At 36.1% G+C, this 16,471-nt stretch overlaps 1 long non-coding RNA gene across 2 annotated transcripts in view; it reads right to left on the bottom strand.

Annotated features, from left to right (window-relative positions):
• Positions 1–998: 998 nt before the first annotated feature.
• The window catches only part of LOC131354117 (uncharacterized), an 84,629-nt gene continuing 69,156 nt past the window's right edge, over positions 999–16,471 (bottom strand). For both annotated transcript variants that reach the window (XR_009204704.1, XR_009204703.1), the window contains one exon: positions 999–1,452. This is a non-coding gene — a long non-coding RNA (uncharacterized LOC131354117). The remainder of the gene's footprint in view (positions 1,453–16,471) is intronic.

A 16,471-nucleotide genomic window follows, 5' to 3' on the forward strand; every position in this document is an offset into this window, starting at 1 on the left:
AGTCAATTTTATTTTATTTGTATATTGCGTTTAATAATGGACATAATCACAAAGAAGCTTAAAAATATATTAAATAATAAAAATAATATATTAAAAAATAAATACCTAATGAGCAAACCAGAAGCAAGAGTGGTGAGGAAAAACTTTATAAGGAAAAAAAAAGACTCAGAAGGGAACCAATTCTCATCTGGGTGACATATGTTCCTGTTATCACTTGCGTTTTAATAACTATAAACTGTTAATAACTGTAAACCATCATCGGCCTTTTCCCCCTCTTCTCTCGTCAAGTTAATGCGATGAAAATAGGAACATGTTACCAAGAAACTGCTTTGTTCAGTCTTCTGAAGACTTCAGTGAATGTAAAATAAGAACATTTTCTTCTATGAATGTTAAATAAACCTCTCCTAATTCATATCAACAATCAAGTTGTTCTTAAATAACTCCTTCATGTTTTTTTTAATGCTTTTTGAAATTCAACGGTTATCACGCTGAGACGATGTGAAGTCCCTGAGAATATCATTACTACAAAAAGTAATAAGGAGAAATTAGAATCAGAGCATTAACATAAATATGCGATTAGATTTAGAGCAAGTTTTCCTTTCAGAGGTGCTGTTAAAAAAAAGGAAGTAAAAAAAAATTGTAACTTTTGACCAATCAGATTTAAGATTTTAATAACATAATAACAGGATCAAATTCAAAACTATCACACTTAAAAGGATCACACTTAAAGTAAAGGGAACAATTAAACTACACACACACCTTGGAGAGAGAAAAAAAAAAGTAAGCATGTTTTTATTCCATCACTGAATACAATGGTGCAAAAAGCAAGTGCAAAGGAAAACAGTGGCTATATTTACCCAGCATTTTATCATATAGACTCTGCTCACATTCTTCACTGGGCTTTTTGTCATTGTTGGCACACATATCAGCTACAGGGCAGACTGTTTATATGAGCTAAGTTAAGGATAACAAATCCTGAAAACAATGACGTCATGGAGAGCGGATGAAAAGTGGAATGGGATGATGATCTAGGAGAAAATCCAACTTGCAAAAACTGGACTGCAGCATTTTAAATGGAGAAAGATAAACAGTTGCTGATGGATGGATAGTGTGTTGGTTTCAAGCATTTTGTTTCATTTCATTAGTGATTTCAGCTGGACCATTCAGTTTCCAGTTCAAATCATGTTTAGGATCATCTCCATTTAATCAATTTAGCTTTCACAGTCGCTATTATACTGTGGTTTGTACTGGAATTCCCCATCAGGGAGAAGCAATAATTGAACACGATCTTGTAGATTCGAAAGCGTTGGGAAAGCTCGTCATGCCAGGTTCATCGTGGTTGCTCTTACTCATCCTTCTTCTAATGGTTTCAGCACTGTTTCAGTACACGGCTCCAGATGTTACGATCTCGAACTTGCCCCTTTGCTTGAACCAAAGGTGGGAAAAAAAGAGCTAAAGGAAAACAAATGAAGTTGTGTCAAAATGCAGCTGTATCCCGTGAACCTCCTAATTGTTTAACTCATCCCGTTCCTCCCAAAATCAATTACCCCGGGTAAATTACGGATGATTGAGTAGGTGAAGCGTACAAACAAGCCAAGAGTGTTGCTTCTACATTTGTTGACTTCCTTTCACTGTGTACTTCTCAAGACCAAACACATTGAGAATAAAGTGGTGTAGCCCAAGGCCACAGCAGGTGTTGGATGATGGTTTAGTTCCAGCAACACACTCAAACACACACACACACACACACACACACTCTTAAATTCTACCACACTTCCTACTCAGAAATTACCCAGAAAGCTCAAAGCATAAGTTACAAAAAAATACAAAGTTATCCATTGCTAAATTATGCTCTTAAGTTAATTATTTAAAGCATGTCATTATATCCTTAGTTAAAATAATACCTTATAAAGTTCCATTGCTCCCAGGTCATATGGGATACAAATGAACGTTCGTTCTAAATGGCTGGTTTTTAGAGAACAGGATTTCATCAGCATTAAACACATGGCTAAGAAAGCATTTCTGTACAAACAAACTCTTGCCCTGGGACAAACCAGATAATAACAGATAAACGCTTTTGAAGTCCAGGCCGTATGTTTTCTTTTTTTTTTTTCTTTTCTTTTTTTTTTCTATTTAGCACAACTGAGCTTTGTGTGAGAAAAAAGTCAAGTACATTTGTAGCTTGTTTTTATTATTATTATTATTATTATAATTACTATTATTATTATTAATGAGGTATTTCTCATTTCAGCCATTCAGCCTGTTAATTTTGCAGTTTACCAATTTCCCTTTATGAACTTATGTACATATTTAAATATTAAATTAAAATTAATATAAAATATAAATGATCACGAGGCTTTATTACCATAAACCTTTAACAAAAATATTTTTTTGTTATTATTTTAAATAACCTTAATTATGTGTTTGTCAACTTTATACCATTTGTCACTAGCAATTTTCTTTATCTACCAATGTGTTAAGAAAAACTGGTTGCCCTTTTCAATTATATAATATATAACATAAAAGACAGATAAATAGAGAGAGAGAGAGAGAGAGAGAGAGAGAGAGAGAGAGAGAGAGAGAGAGACATTAGGAATACATTATAGACTTGCTTGCAAACAAGCACCTTGGAAGTTCTTCAAACTATTCAGAAAGTGAATGTGGAGATTAAGAAAGTAAGAGAGAGAGAGAGAGAGAGAGAGAGATGATTGAAGGATGAAGACAGAGCAGTTGTGTCAGCACTAATAGCAATGTGACTCCCCAGATGACTTAGTGGTAATCCCTGTTAGTCTACAACACTCATACTGGAGGAATACCAAAAGTATACACACACAAACACACATCTCACACACAAGTCTTCCAATTGTAGGAAGTGTAGAATGTGTTTTGAAGCTTACTGTGTGTATGTTTGTGTATGTGTGTGTGAGAGAGAGAGAGGTGGACAGGACAGTTCTGTCTCAGTCCCTTGTGTCATCATTTACTTGTCTGCTCTAAAGCTGTGGTTCAACACATTGACATCCTGTCCCTCTAGATAGTTTTATCCCTCTATTCTTGTCATCCCTTCACTTCATTCCTCTTTTCACGTGGACCTATTGACCGTACTCACACGACCGAGTCCGTGATTCAATTTTTGTTGCACTGATATTACTTTTACATCTACAATATATATGTAAATTAAAAACAAACTACCTTTTCTACAAAATTAAAATGTTTGTCACAGCACCACAAATTTTTGTGCATATTTAGGGAACAGAAACCAGCATTTTTGTTCATCTCAGTCCACTAAAACTTCCAATGTAACTACTTCGGAATCTAATTATTATAAAACTTTCAAAATCCTGTTTTTAACATCGATGTGTGAATCCATTTAACATTTCATGTCTGAAACATCCATTTCCATGAGTCATCCATTAGATGGAGTTATGAAAAATCTATGTATAATTTGTTCTAAAAATTCACTCAATTGACTCAACGCTGTTTTCTGAACAAATTTCTGAACCCCTATGTAAGTTGGAATACAGGAAAATGCATCATCAGAATTTCCTGCTGATCATGTGAACAAAAGTTTTCTTGTTCTTTTTTTTTATTGTGTGAAAGTTGAACCATGTTAGTCATATTATACGGCGATCAGACAATCTATTGAGACCTCAGACAGGTAAAGTGAAAATCTTTGTACAGCAAAGAAAGTAAATAACGTTGATTATCTAGTAACAGTGGCATCTGTAAAGTGGTGGGATATATAAGGGAACTAATGAACAGTCAGTTTTCCAAGTTGGTATGTTGGAAGCATGATAAATGGGCAAGAATGATTTTGCAAGGGTCATGTTGGCTAGGCGATGGGTTGATAACTGGGCAGGTCTCATGAGGCAGGGACCAAAGCATGGACAAGAGTCCTGTGTAACCCAAGGCACATCGATGAAAGCTAACCAGCCTGGTACCGATCCCACTGAAGAGCAACTATAGCACAAACTGCTGACAAAGTTAATGTTGGATCTGAAAGAAAGGTTTCAGAACACACAGTGTATCACAGCTTGCTGAACATGGGGCTTTGTAGCAACAGACTGGTTAGAGTGCTGATGCTGACTTCTGTCCTCTGTTGAAAACACCTACACTGGGCATATGAGCAACATAACTGGACCTTCGAGATATGGAAGATGGTGGAAGAAGGCAAGTCAGATGAGGATAGTATGATGCACTGGGCAGTGTTCTTCCAGGAAACCTTGGGGTTCTTCCATTCCTTGGGATGTTCATGTGGATGTTATTTTGACATGTATCACCTACTTAAAGATTGTTGCAGACTAAATTACATCCCTTCATGGCAGTAGGATTTTTCAGCAAGACTTGAAAAATGTTCAAGGTGCCTCCAAATTCTCAAGATCTCAATCCAATCCAGCATCTGTGGGAATTCTGAAGGACAAGCAAGCCTGATTAATCTAGGCCCTGTCTCACAACTTATATTTTGGTGCCAAACACCCTTCAGAGCTTATGATATCTTGTAGAGTCCATGCCTTGATGGATCAGAGCTGTTTTTGTGGCACAAGAGAAACCTACACGATATTTGGCAGATGGTTTTAATGTTATGGCTAAGATTTAAAAAGTTTAATTATTTGAATATCCCTGGATTCTAGCTAACCTCAGCTTATGTTTTTGTTCATTTGATCATAAAAAACCCTCAAGCTTGTTACTTTCAACCATGTAAGAGTGAAATTCCACCACTGACCAAGAAGAAACTCTTTAAAAATGAGATGATGTTAGTGTATGCACATTTTCTTAGATTTATTGCTTAAATATAATTTTAGGTTTTAGAAAAGATAAAGATAATTTAAATTACAGAATCACATATATTAAAAGAAGTCAATCTGCAAACATGGAAAAGCAAACGCCGATATTTGTATCATTTTATTATGTGCCCCATTAAAATATATATATTTTCAATAAGACATGATGTCTGCATTATTGGTCCACTTTTTCATATCAGCTGACTTGTGAATATAGTTAATTTCTCTCCCCTAATGTTTGTTTTCTCTAGCAATCCCCGAGCCATAAGCACCTTCTGTCACTCATCATTATCTCTCTCTTTCATTCTCTCACTCTCTCACTACAATGTTGCTTTATTGCCAAATTCATACAACATTTCCAAAAGCAAGAAAATCATCTAAAGCAATAAGAATGATAGCAACAAGAAAGAATATAGACACAAAAAATATTGACAGTGCTTACATTGAAATCTAATCTCTGTCTCTATTACTTTAATGTATCTCACTGTATTTTAAACTTCAGGCAGAAATTTCTTTCGTTCTTTCTTTTTATTCTCTCACTTATATTTCCTATAGCTCATGTTATGGATCTTACATAAATAACATTCTCAGAAAATTTTGGTTCACAATAGTGGTAAAGTGTCACCAACATCCATGTAGTAATTATCCCATGATCCTTCTATCTCACATGTTAGTAGATTGGACTTTAAATCGGTGTAACATCTTCTCCCATATTTCGTGAACACTGAGTATCTTACTATAAGATTGAGGCAAGCCTCTCTCCTTCTCAATTGCAAGACAAAAAAGAAAGTATGTCATCAGTGCAACACAAAGCAAATAACAGATTTCCTCTAGCTCAAAGATAATGAGCGACTACAGATCATCTCTAGAGACACAGAGAGAGACAAACTGCAGCTTTCACAGCTAAATTTGTCACAACGCTCCACTGCCTGAAGGACACTCTGCACTACACAATCTGCTTTAGAGCGGTCAGAGCTGTTTATTTAATATCACATGTCAATATTTTACATAATATTGGTGTTGGGAAGTAATATTCCTACAAGGAGAGGATATAGCATAGCAATCTGCCTTTTGTAGCTGTGGCTACACTTAAAACCACTGAAGACATTCAAAACTCAAATTTACTGTATTAAGTCAGTTCATGTATCTGCTTCAAAATAATATCTGAAAGAATTTATTTCTGTGTGAATTTAATAGATCAGGTCCAAACGGCTGTGTCTCAATTGGCTTTCTAGTTCAGTAGTTGGGGCACTGAGCAGGAAGTCGGCTAATTTAAGCATCTCACCTGGACAAAAATGGTAGCAAACTTCATTTACAGATGTAAGCAGCTTGATATTACTGTTGTGGTACTCAAATGTTGGTGATTTTTTACAGTATTTGACTTTTTATTTTGTCAAAGTTTATTATCTTTGATATAGCTAGCCTGAGTCTTAGCTAGCCTGTCATCCTGCTTGAAGTGTTATAATAGCTGTGATATTTAAAAAAAAACCCACAAGGCTTCTTCGTGATCCAGGGTTCTTACAAGTGCTCAAACCTGTGTACCTTGTATACTGATTCATGACCTGAGGATCTGATTGAGATCACACCCAAGGCTGACAGTCTGAAAGATTCCAGAGAGTGATGTAATGACTGACGGGAGCTTCTGATTGGCCAGTTGTCATAATTGGTTAATTGGTAGCACACCTGGTACTGTAGTCATTGCATTCATTTCTCTAATAAAACTATTTAACGCGACAGTCATCATAGTGTTTGTTAGTTTCGACCCAGTGGAGGTCTGATATAGTGAATTAACACTAAATTAAATCTTATCTCAATCTTACAGAAATAAAGCAGATACTTGAATTGACTTAACACAGGAAATTGTGTGTGGGGGGAAAAGTGAGCCTTTAGCCTAGGTGTATGTAAAAGTTTGTTGAGAGAGAGAGAGAGAGAGAGAGAGAGAGAGAGATGAATAGAATGTAGAACTTTATTTTTATCTTTATTCCACCATTTTTGAATAATAATGAAGCCATTATGAAATAATACAGATGGAATTATTCAGTGACCAAGAAAAGTGTTAAACAAATCAAACCTCATTTATATTTTAAATGAACTTAACCATATTCCTTATGAAATTTTGCACATACTTAACATTGGATTCGAGAGAGAATTTCACACAGAAGTCTTTACTCAAATTTCTCTATAATAAACTAAATAGTTTAGACATTGTCTAATTACAGAAACTGTTCCCAAACTGACTGAGCATTTCCAAAAGAAAATTGCTGTTTGGCATGACAGTGTTAATTTTATATATAATATATAATATATAATATATAATATATATATATATAATATATATATATATATATATATATATATATATATATATATATATAAATATATATATATTATTTTATATTATTTATTTATTTTGCAAATGTTAAATGATCTAATTTCAAGCCCTACACATCAAGCAGCAGACATTTATACCAATAAATAGAGCACTTTAACTAACCAGATGATGTATTTATTTAACCAAAAAAATGAATTTTTGGACATTTCATGCACGTATGCACCAGGTGTTGATGCTGGGTGAGAAAAAAGTTCAGGATGGCCAACTACAATCAAGACAAAACTTCTTACAAAACATTTTTAATGGAATTAACCCATGTTGTAATATTTTAAAAAAATATATATATCCTAGACCTTCATTGTATTCTAGTGGCATCGCATTACATGCTTTTGACGTCATCAGCCATCGCTGAACTGGGAAAAGTTGTTATTCTGCTTGTAGGCCTCCGGTGGGTTAAAATGACTCACTACCCACATTTATTCATTTTATACCTTTCATTTGTGTAAGAATTGGAAATTTAATGGATGGCTGCTTCTGAAACACACTCAGAGCTTAGCTTTCAGATATTCTTTCTATCCTTTTTCCCAGTTGACTCGCTGAGCTCTAGGTGTGTAAGTGAGGTCATGAGGTACGTCGTCTATGATTACTGGTAGGAGACGATACTGTTAGAAAAATTTGAATTTAGATATTAACATGTATATTACATTCTGTATATTAGTATTGGATGTGATGTTTTTGTTAAAATGGAGTTTAAGATATGTTATTGTTATTGTTTACTTTTAGTAGCATTAGTGCAATTAAAATGTAATTAAAATTCAGAATTTGTAAAAATTGGTGGGAAAAATGGGAAATAATTAAAATTTGGGAATAGCACATCATATATATTGGTCTTACTGCCCTATACAATATATAAACATGCAAACATGCAGATTTATTTAGACCGATTAGGCATAATATGAGCACTGAGAGGTGAAGTGAATAAAACTGATTATCTCCTCATCAATCATGTCACCTGTTAGTGGGTGGGATATATTAGGCAGCAAGTAAACATTTTGTCCTCAAAGTTGATGTGTTAGAAGCAGGAAAATTGGGCAAGCATTAGGATTTGAGCGAGTTTGACAAGAACCAAATTGTGATTGCTAGATGACTGGATAAGAGCATCTCCAAAACTGCAGCGCTTCTGGGGTGTTCCCGGTCTGCAGTGGTCAATATCTATTAAAAGTGGTCCAAGGAAGGAATAGTGGTGAACTGGTGCCAGGGTCATGGGCGGCCAAGGCTCACTGATGCTGAACAAACAAGTCCAATCCATGGAGGCCCTACCTTGCAACTTACAGGGTTTAAAGGATCTGTTGCTAACATCTTGGTGCCAGATACCACAGCACACCTAGTGTTAATCCAGCTAGTGTAGTCCATGCCTTTATGGGTCAGGGCTGTTTTGACAGCAAAAGGGGGACCAACACAATATTAGGTCATAATGTTATGGCTGATAGGTGTTTTATTTATTTATTTATTTATTTATTTATTTATTTATTTATTTATTTATTTATTTACTTAACTCACAAGCTTTAGGTTAAGTTGCAAGCTTTATATGCTTACTCAAGTAAGGTGTTGCACTACTGATTGAAAGGTTGTGGATCTCAGAACCACCAAGCTGCCACTGCTGGGTCCCTGAGCAAGGCCCTTAACCCTCCGGTGTATAACAAATTGAGATGAATGTAAGTTGCTTTAGATAAGGGCATTTGCCAAAATTCTATAAATGGGACAGAATCAAAGTTTCAACAAAGCACTGAGTTGGAATTTTTGTAGATCATGTGGTAGCTTAGTGGTTTAGGTGTTGGACTACTGATGAGAAGGTTGTGAGTTTGAATCCTAAGTCCACCAAGCTGCCACTGCTGGGCCCCTGAGCAAGGCCTTTAACCCTCAGTTGTAAAAAAAAAAAAAAAAAAAAAGATAAGATAAGATAAAACTGTAAGTAGCTCTGGATAAAGGTGTTTGCCAAAAGCCAGAAAAGTAAACATAATGAAAGAATTTTCATGATTTCTACTGAAGTGAAAACAGCTATGACTCCTAGTTCCACACCTCACCCTAAATGACTGCAACGTTTTATACGAGCTGAAACATTCTTATAAAATCATGTTGCTTTTTTTCTTTCTTTTGCATGATGACTCACTACAGTAGCGCTTCACCCAGCACCTCAGCCAGAGCTTCATTATCATAGTGCATGCTCGCTCTGCAAACCGATCTAAAGAGAAAAAAAACATTGGCAGACTCCTCACCTTCTGAATAAAGTGGAAAGGACCAGGGAACAACAAATCTGTCGTGAAAAGAATAAGTGCAACCATGTGAAGAAAGGAAAAGGAAGAGAAATCAAAGATGGGAAAGTAAATGTGACAATGCAATAGGCGTAGCACGTAGCCCAATAATTTGGGGAGATTAAAGCAGTTTCCATGGGCAAGTGAGAGGAATTTCAAACAGGAGGATGAGACAGAAACCGGGAAAAGAGAACATCATCCTGACGAGAACAGAGGCTTAACAGCATCAAGCATTCATGAGAAACACCAACTTCTGCACACAAGTACTATAGTGCTCATATAGCAGTCTCATTTTGTTTAAGACACACAGAAAACTACAAGCTATTTATTTAAGTGGCTCTGGGAACATTCTACCGACAATGCCTCTTTATTCAGTTCTATATAAAGAGAATCTGGCTATATCATCCAAAGTCATTTATCTGATATTGAATTATTCAAAAATTCTAAATTAAAATTCAAATTTTATAGATGTTGACTTCAAGACAAATCTAAGAATTAAAAAATATGATTATATGAAATTCATATGTTTTGAGTTTCATGTTTACAAAAATTTCATACATTAATTCATTTCAAGAAATAACATTTGATCTTAGGTAAATTAGGTGGAAATATTTTGAGAATAAATTCTGAAATTTACTAATCAGATCAATTTTAATTTCAGATACAATGAATGAAATAACCATGGGACGATGGTTGTGGACATTTATGCATAAACAATGCAAATTTCTTGATATCAATAAACTAGTATTTTAATAGAAAAATAGAAAATTATCATTTAACAGTCATTTTTTTCAATCCACCATGTTCATAAAATACAGGAGATCATGTGAAAATGGCAATAAATAAATAAATAAATAAATAAATAAATAAATAAATAAAATAAAAGATTAGACATGAGAATCTGGGACCTTAGACATTTAAAGCATTTTAATCATTGTCAGGTCGTCATAAACCGATTCGTTTAATTCAAGTGATTAAACAAGATTGATCATCTGACACTTGTCGCTGTATGATCACTGCGAGTGCTCACGTTCAGTTCATTAAAATGTGATGAATGTGCTTCGATTTGCATATTTAGAAATGTTGCAATCACAATCAGTGTGTCTTTTCATATCGAAATAATTTCAAATCTTACTTTCGGGAGCAGAATATTGTCGCATGCGTTTCCCCCCCGTAGATACATAAACTGCATCACAATCAGAATGACAATGATGTTTATTGGCAAGTGGCTGAGCAGCAGGAGTTTGCTGTGGTGTAAATGTCAACACTTATTTCATTCGATTTCATTTTTATCTATTAAATTTATCTAAAGGGTGAATTTTGTGACTTACAATTTATTCATATTTTTATTCAACTGTTAAAAAATTCAAAATAGCGATTTAAAAAACAAAACAAATTTCCTTGAGATATAAAAAAATACAGTGTCTTTTTCTAATAACATTGAATCGCTTGCTTTATAAATAAATATAGATATGCAAATATATAATATATATGCCTAAAGTAAACAAATGTTTTATGTGGAAATAAAAAATAGCGATAATTTTGAAAAGGTATTAAAAAATGCGGTATTTAAAAGATAAAAATCTTAAAAGTATGTAAGTAAGAATACTTTTCAGTGATTGTGGCCTCATCATCTAAAGTAAAATCATGCAACCTGTTTTTTTTAAGCATTTCCATTAGGAAGAAAGAATCATTTTATGTCTTGGGTTTAAAAGGCCTCATAAGCTAATTCTATAAAAATCCTTACAGATATTGCTGCTAACACAAAAATCCAGAATCTTTTATCATCTGCAATAAAAAAAAACTCCATCACCAACTGGAAATCTATATCAATTTACAAGAAAAAAGTATCAAGTTTTTTTTTTTTTTTACTTGATTTATTTCTTGAAATTCACACTGAATTCACACCTTTGTTTTGATTCTTTTTACAGAAATTTTGTACATGAATTAATGTTGAGAAGTAAATGCATAGATCCTGATATTAGTTCAATAAGGTTTTGAGAAATGTGGCAATATTTTGAGAATTAAATCTGAAATTTTAAATCAAATCTGGTCAATTAAAAAATGCTAGTTTGGAATTTTAAAGCAAGATGCACAGACAGTAATAACAGCTATGTAGGGAAATGTCACTGCTGCTGTGAGGCCAAGCTTCTTCTACAGTGAGACTCACTCTGAGGACTGACACTGAAGCCACACCTCCTACATCAGTGGACTAACGCTGAGGCCACACCTCCTACATCAGTGGACTAACACTGAGGCCACACCTCCTACATCAGTGGACTGACACTGAGAACCGACACTTAGGCCACACCTCCTACATAAGGAATGACACTAAGGCCAAACCTCTTATTCCAGGATTTACAATGAGGCCGTACCTACTACATAAGGGATAGCATCAAGGCCGCAACTCCTATACCAGGATTGACACTAAGACCACACCTTGTACATAAGAAGTGACACTGATGCCACACCTCCTACATAAAGAATGGCATGAAGGCCACACTTTATACTTAAGGAATGACATCAAGGCCACACCTGCTACATAAGGAATGGCATCAAGAACACACCCCCTATATCAGGATTGACACTAAGCCTACAGCTTCTACATCAGGATTGACACTAATCCCACACCTCCTACATAAGGAATGGCATCAAGGCCACACCTCCTAGATAAGGAATGACACTAAGGCCACACCTCCTACATAAGGAATGGCATCAAGGCCACACCTCCTACATAAGGAATGGTATCAAGGCCACACTTCCTACATAAGGAATGACATCAAGGCCACACCTCCTACATAAGGAATGGCATGAAGGCCACACTTCCTACATAAGGAATAGCATCAAGGACACACCTTCTACATAAGGAATGGCATGAAGGCCACACCTCCTATACCAGGATTGACACTAAGCCTACACCTCCTACATCAGGACTGACACTAATCCCACACCTCCTACATAAGGAATGGCATCAAGACCACACCTTCTACATAAGGAATGGCATCAAGGCCACACTTCCTACATAAGGAATGACATCAAGGCCACATCTCCTACATAAGGAATGGCATCAAGGCCACACCTCCTACATAAGGAATGGCATCAAGGCCACACCTTCTACATAAGGAATGGCATCAAGGTCACACTTCCTACATAAGGAATGACATCAAGGCCACATCTCCTACATAAGGAATGGCATCAAGGCCACACCTCCTACATAAGGAATGGCATGGAGGCCACACTTCCTACATAAGGAATGACATCAAGGCCACATCTCCTACATAAGGAATGGCATCAAGGCCACACCTCCTACATAAGGAATGGCATCAAGGCCACACCTTCTATATAAGGAATGGCATCAAGGTCACACTTCCTACATAAGGAATGACATCAAGGCCACATCTCCTACATAAGGAATGGCATCAAGGCCACACCTCCTACATAAGGAATGGCATGAAGGCCACACTTCCTACATAAGGAATGGCATGAAGGCCACATCTCCTACATAAGGAATGACATCAAGGCCACATCTCCTACATAAGGAATGGCATGAAGGCCACATCTCCTACATAAGGAATGACATCAAGGCCACATCTCCTACATAAGGAATGGCATCAAGGCCACACCTCCTACATAAGGAATGGCATCAAGGCCACACTTCCTACATAAGGAATGGCATCAAGGCCACACCTCCTACATAAGGAATGACATCAAGGCCACATCTCCTACATAAGGAATGGCATCAAGGCCACACCTCCTACATAAGGAATGGCATAAAGGCCACACCTCCTACATAAGGAATGACATCAAGGCCACATCTCCTACATAAGGAATGGCATCAAGGCCACACCTCCTACATAAGGAATGGCATCAAGGGCACACTTCCTACATAAGGAATGACATCAAGGCCACATCTCCTACATAAGGAATGGCATCAAGGCCACACCTCCTACATAAGGAATGGCATCAAGGCCACACCTGCTACATAAGGAATGACACTAAGGCCACACCTCCTATACCAGGATTGACACTAAGCCTACACCTCCTACATCAGGATTGACACTAATCCCACACCTGCTACATAAGGAATGGCATGAAGGCCACACCTCCTATACCAGGATTGACACTAAGCCTACACCTCCTACATCAGGATTGACACTAATCCCACACCTCCTACATAAGGAATGGCATCAAGGCCACACCTCCTACATAAGGAATGGCATCAAGGCCACACTTCCTACATAAGGAATGACATCAAGGCCACATCTCCTACATAAGGAATGGCATCAAGGCCACACCTTCTACATAAGAACTGGCACTGGGGCCATACCTAATATATTTGAAGTGACAATGTTGCCACACCCACTACATTATAGATAACACTTAGGCCACACCTCCATCACTGGGATTGATGATCACAGAGAAGGATGCAGGGGAAAGAAAAACAAGGAAGGACTAACAAAAATGGAAATAATAATCATAACATCATACCCACTAATACTGTTTATATCTATATTAGTGGAACCGACTTATTATATGTAAATACTCCCTCACCAGCCATGTTAATCTGAACGCCTGGACACCTGCTCATTCATGCAATTATCTAAGAAGCCAATCATGTGGCACCAGTGGAAATGTATTAAATCATCTTGATACAAGACAATAGCATCAGTTAATATTCATATTAAACATCAGAAAAAATCGATCTCACAGTGCTGTTCACTGTGGCATAGATGTTTGTGCCAGATGGGATAATCTGACTATTTAAGAAACTGCTGATCTCCTGGGATTTGTCTCTAGAGCTTACACAGAATGGAAAAAACAAGTTCTGTGGACATTTCTTCGGGCAGATGGGCTATACCTATAAAACTTTCTGACTGGAAAACTACATAAACAACTAGCTGTCTAGGTGCTCATACTAAGATGGCCAGTGCATAGATTTATTTTATTTTTATGGTCCTACAACATTGTTTCTACACACCTATGACCAGAAGTGAATAATTTTATACTACACACACATGAAGCTCCATAACTGAAAACATTATTTAGAGTTCAATGGATCCCTTCACTCTTTGAATTCATTTTCATTGTTTCATCGGAGTCTTGCTAATGAGAGAGTAACCCTGAACAAACAAATCTGTGTGTTTGTGTCAGCCTTCAGCTTACATCTGAAACGTGCCTCTTAATTAAAAGGATGATTCTGTGACTCACTTACCACAAACTCATATAATCACGCAGTACAAAATATTTTTTTTCTCAATGCCTTTTAATGTCTTTCTAACGTTGGGTTTTATTGTACCTGTAAATTATAATAACACCAAAGCTTGTTTACAAAAACGATTGTTTATCAGTATTAAAGTAGTGAGTAATAAAAAAAAGTCATTGTTATCATTGTGTATATAAATATAAATAAAACTAAAAATGTAAAGACAGTATTATTTCAACCTATATGCCACACTAGCACTAATGGCTTCATTTATACGTGAGTTCTAAAAATTCAGCACATTAGTATGCAGGAATCAGAGGTTAATAAAGACTTTTGTGAGAGGTTCACACACACGCCGGGATTAAGTTCAGCGCAACAGGCTGACAGTTACATAAACCTTAATATTAAATACATATACAGGAAATTAGCCAATTAATTAATTCCCAACATGGAGGGCATTTGAGGAGACAACATCTTCATCTGAGACATCTCAAAGACAAATGCAAAATTATTTCTGGAAATAAAACCTCTTTCACACACACACACACACACACATACACACACACACACACACACACATGTCTAGGTCACTACATTCCTTTACCCTGACCTTAACAGCTAGCTTAAGTCATTCCACTTATCACACTGTATATCACACATTCAAGAAGAGAATGTTCATTTCGACCGTATCATCTACCATCTCAAGCACATTCCGATTTCAAACTAACAATAAATATTTCAACTGGTGTTGCAAAGAATGTGTGTAACTTCAGACACCGTTTATCAACTCACTGGAAAAATACAAGTCGGACCATCTGCGGCTGAGAGGTTTTTGCAAGCTGACCAAAACTGACGGATCATGGAAGCTGCACTGTGTTTATTCAGCATCAGTTAGCTGGAGGTTGATGAGGTTCACTGCCACTCTTTGGCTTCTTGGAAAAGCTTGGAATATATTCTGCTTGGAGTTTATCCTGGGAGCAGAAACATAATGAGCTTCTTATAAACCTATGTGGAGCTATGCTTGATAATTGAGAGTTTAGAAGTAGTTGCATGAATTTTTCTGAATTTCTAAGTGCTGAAACACTGATGCTTTTATTATCTCTGCTCAGTCTTTAGAAATGGATGCCTCATTTATTCATTTCAAGCGTGACTAATCTTTTTATCTAGAACTCTAGCACAGCTCAATTTTGAGAGGCTGCTAAACAAAGTTCATTGTGTATCAAATGTTAATCAGAGACAACAAGAAAATAAAGTAGAGCAAACCTGCAGGATCTAGCAGACTGGATTTATTAGGTTTATGAAAAGAAAAGTACACCATTTCACATGATAATGTTAAAAAGGTGCTCATGTATTAATTCCGATTCGATTCATTTTCTGCTTATTTCAATAGACTGTACCGGATATACCGGAGATACTTTTTGCAACTTCATGTCAAGTATCAGGTGTTTAGTTTGTCCAGTACTCAAATATTAGCATTTTATTATTTAAAAAAAAAAAAAAAACAATATAACAATTCTCCGGATACACTGACCAGGAACAACCACTCTCCTATTCAATGTCAGAAATTATTCATTCAAAATAATCCTGATATTAACCCTTTCTCGTTGTATTTTATTCTTCCAAATGGAAATCGACATATCAGACATTTTTTAATCAGTGTAAACAAGTGAATAATTGCATTGTCTCGAGTTATAAGACACATACACACTCAGCTGTGTGAACTGAACTGTTCCAAACTCAAGCACACACTCAAACACTCAATTCAATTCAATATTCGTTCATGTTTATAACTCCACCCATATTATATCTGTTTACATGCTATTTTTTGCACATTTTTCAACTGCTG

The sequence above is a fragment of the Hemibagrus wyckioides genome, linkage group LG06, assembly GCF_019097595.1.
Source record: "Hemibagrus wyckioides isolate EC202008001 linkage group LG06, SWU_Hwy_1.0, whole genome shotgun sequence".
Taxonomy (NCBI): domain Eukaryota; kingdom Metazoa; phylum Chordata; class Actinopteri; order Siluriformes; family Bagridae; genus Hemibagrus; species Hemibagrus wyckioides.